The following is a 3,274-nucleotide window of genomic DNA, read 5'->3' on the forward strand; positions in this document are numbered from 1 at the left end:
TCTAATCTCAGATTCAGATGTTCTGTTGTCAGGAGAGATGACGTGAATCATTGATTAGAAACCCAAGAGAATATACTCCAGCTGGCGTCCAATGACTACGTTGAATATCATGTAGACCGCTGTGGTTATCAGGCACGCGGATCTTGGCTAAGCGATTACTGAAGATAGTGGGTGATTGTCACAGGTCACCCCTTCAGTCTTGACTTAACTGAATTAAGTACGAGAGTATATCTTGGAGAAGAAGTAGGCGTGAATTGAAGGAAAAACAATAATACTTTGCATTAATTCATGAGGAACAGCAGAGCTCCTCACCTTAATATGTGAGGTGTAGAAACTCCACCGTTGAAAATAGATAAGAACAAGATTCAGGCATGGCCGAATGGCTAGCCTCCCAAAACGTGGAACTATGGTCCAAAGACCAAAAGATACTAAATAAATTTCTAAAAGTAGTTTTTATACTAAGCTAGTAAACTAAGTTTACAAAAAATGAGTAACTAAGTGCAGATAGTGCAGAAATCCACTTCCAGGGCCCACTTGGTGTGTGCTTGGGCTGAGCATTGAAGCTTTTATGTGCATAGGCCATTCTTAGAGTTAAACGCCAGCTTTGGTGCCAATTTGGGCGTTTAACTCCAAAAAAGAGTTCTCTGAGTGGCATTTGGACGCCAGTTTGGGCCATCAAATCTCGGGCAAAGTATGGTCTATTATATATTTCTGGAAAGCCCAGGATGTCTACTTTCCAACGCAATTGAGAACGCGCCAAGTGGGCTTTTGTAGCTCCAGAAAATCTATTTTGAGTGCAGAAAGGTCAGAATCCAACAGCATCTACAGTCCTTTCTCAGCCTCTGAATCAGATTTTTGTTCAGGTCTCTCAATTTCAGCCAGAAAATATATGAAATTACAAAAAAACACACAAACTCATAGTAAAGTCCAGAAATGTGAATTTTGCATAAAAACTAATAAAAATATAATAAAAAGTGAATAAAACATACTAAAAAATATGTAAAAACAATGCCAAAAAGCATATAAATTATCCGCTCATCACAACACCAAACTTAAATTGTTGCTTGTCCCCAAGTAACAGAAAACAAAATAGGATAAAAAGAAGAGAATATACTATAAACTCCAAAATATCAATGAAGCTTAGTTCTAATTAGATGAGCAGGACTAGTAGCTTTTTGCTTCTGAACAGTTTTGGCATCTCACTTTATCCTTTGAAGTTCAGAATGATTGACATCTATAGGAACTCAGAATTAAGATAGTGTTATTGATTCTCCTAGTTTAGTATGTTGATTCTTGAACACAGCTACTTTATGAGTCTTGGTCGTGACCCTAAGCACTTTGTTTTCCAGTATTACCACCAGATACATAAATGCCATAGACACATAACTGGGTGAACCTTTTCAGATTGTGACTCAGCTTTGCTAGAGTCCCCAATTAGAGGTGCCCAGAGTTCTTACGCACACTCTTTTTGCTTTGAATCACGACTTTAACTGTAAGAACCGCAACGAATCAACCGGTTAATTAAGTGAATTAATTGCCCAAATTAGATTCCGAAAGGTTAGAGAGAGAATTTGAGGATTTAAAGGTGATTTTTGGACTCAGTGGGTCTTTCTAAGTCAGAAAATGTGCTTTCTACGAAAAACCGTGAAAAATTGCGAACCGGCAATTGAACCGGTTGAACCGGTTCAAGTCTGCCTGGTACTGCACGAGAAAAGTGAAAACCATCAAAAACCTTAGAAAAACATTAGAAATGGAAAACCGGGCTTTAATTTTAAAGATTTGGCCCGAAGTTAGGCCAAACGGGCTAAAAACGCTAACGGGTTGGACCGGGCCCAAGTTGGGCCCAAGCCCAACATATAAATACACTTAAATGAACCCATTTCAGCCACTTTCACCCTCATAACCTAAACACAACAGCAGCTGAAGTGAAGAGAGAGGTGAGAGCTTTCCACCATTGTTACTATTCACTTCAAACTTCCCAAGCTCATATCTTGAGCTACGGAGCTCCGATCGCCGCACCGTTTGCGGCTACGCGTTCCTTGTGAAGAGCTCTACAAAACCCACCCAAGAAACCCTCAAGGTAATCACGAAATCCTTCCAGTTCTGCTCTTCAAAATTTCGGGTTTTATTAGAGTTTTGGGTTAAATGGATTTTTGTGATTTTGGATGTTTAGGTTTGCTCTAATCCTTGCTTAGCTTTGGATTTGTGTTGTCAAATCTGTTGGGAAAGGTAAGAGCTCTTAAACCCTTGTGAGATTATGCTTATGTTGAACCCTAGGTTGATTTGTGGTGATTTATATGTATATAGTTTGATTATTGTGGCTTTGGGAGCTTTTGGAACTTATTTGTGCTTGTTGGAGTGGATTTGAAAGCTTGGATTGTGGTTGGAAGCTTGTTGGTACTCATTTTGAGTTTGGGTGCATAAAGGAAATCGGTCAAGGTATGGTTTCGATTTCCTCTATGTAGTATATAATATTCATGGACACATAGGCTAGTGACCAATAGGATAGGTTGAACTAAAATGATGGTTGGTGTGCTAAATATTGATGAATTGATGAATGTTGAGTTGATTGTGATGAATTATAATGATATGATGATGTTGAATGATTGTATGGATTGGGAGTTGGTTCATATGATAATTGTAGTGTTATGATTTATGAAATGGTGGGTTTGATGGTGATTTTGATCATAAGTGTTATATAGTTGATGTTGGAATTGAGAATAATGAAATGAGAAGAAAAATGTGGTGAGGTTGATGTATTATGCTATAACAGGTACATTTTGATGAAAAATGGAGCTTTGGATGGTTTGGTATGATTTGGTATGGGTATGGTGAGATAGGGTGGTAATTGTGAAGTTTGGAAAAATTGAGTTTTTGGTAAACTTTGTTTGATCATAACTTTTGCCTCGGTTTTCAAAATTGATTGAAAATTGTTTAGAATTAAAGATCTTTGAAAATTCTTCGAATCAGTATAAGGTTTGTGAAAATTGGAATTTTGTAGAGAAAGTTACGATCATTCAAAGTTGGTGTTAAAAACCTAGTTTTGAGTATTAAAACATGGGATATAAATTAAGGGCTCTAGTACATGATCTTAAGGTAAATTAGAAAACGGAGGTCTAGGTTTCTGGCGTGCTAAGAATGGTTTGACGTTAGGTGAACGATAATTGGTATATGAGATGAGGAATGATGGATCTATGTATACTGAAAATGCTTTTGAAAACCACTGGAATAATATTTTTACATGATATTTTGAGACGCTATGCGCCTGGCAGGG

At 37.5% G+C, this 3,274-nt stretch overlaps 1 long non-coding RNA gene across 1 annotated transcript; it reads left to right on the plus strand.

Moving 5' to 3' along the window:
• The first annotated feature begins 1,886 nt into the window (after positions 1-1,886).
• On the plus strand, positions 1,887-2,615 carry LOC110280737 (uncharacterized). The gene is made up of 3 exons (XR_002375025.2): positions 1,887-2,080; positions 2,174-2,229; positions 2,308-2,615. It is a non-coding gene; the product is annotated as an uncharacterized LOC110280737 (long non-coding RNA).
• Positions 2,616-3,274: the final 659 nt, after the last annotated feature.

The sequence above is a fragment of the Arachis duranensis genome, chromosome 4 (assembly GCF_000817695.3).
Source record: "Arachis duranensis cultivar V14167 chromosome 4, aradu.V14167.gnm2.J7QH, whole genome shotgun sequence".
NCBI lineage: Eukaryota > Viridiplantae > Streptophyta > Magnoliopsida > Fabales > Fabaceae > Arachis > Arachis duranensis.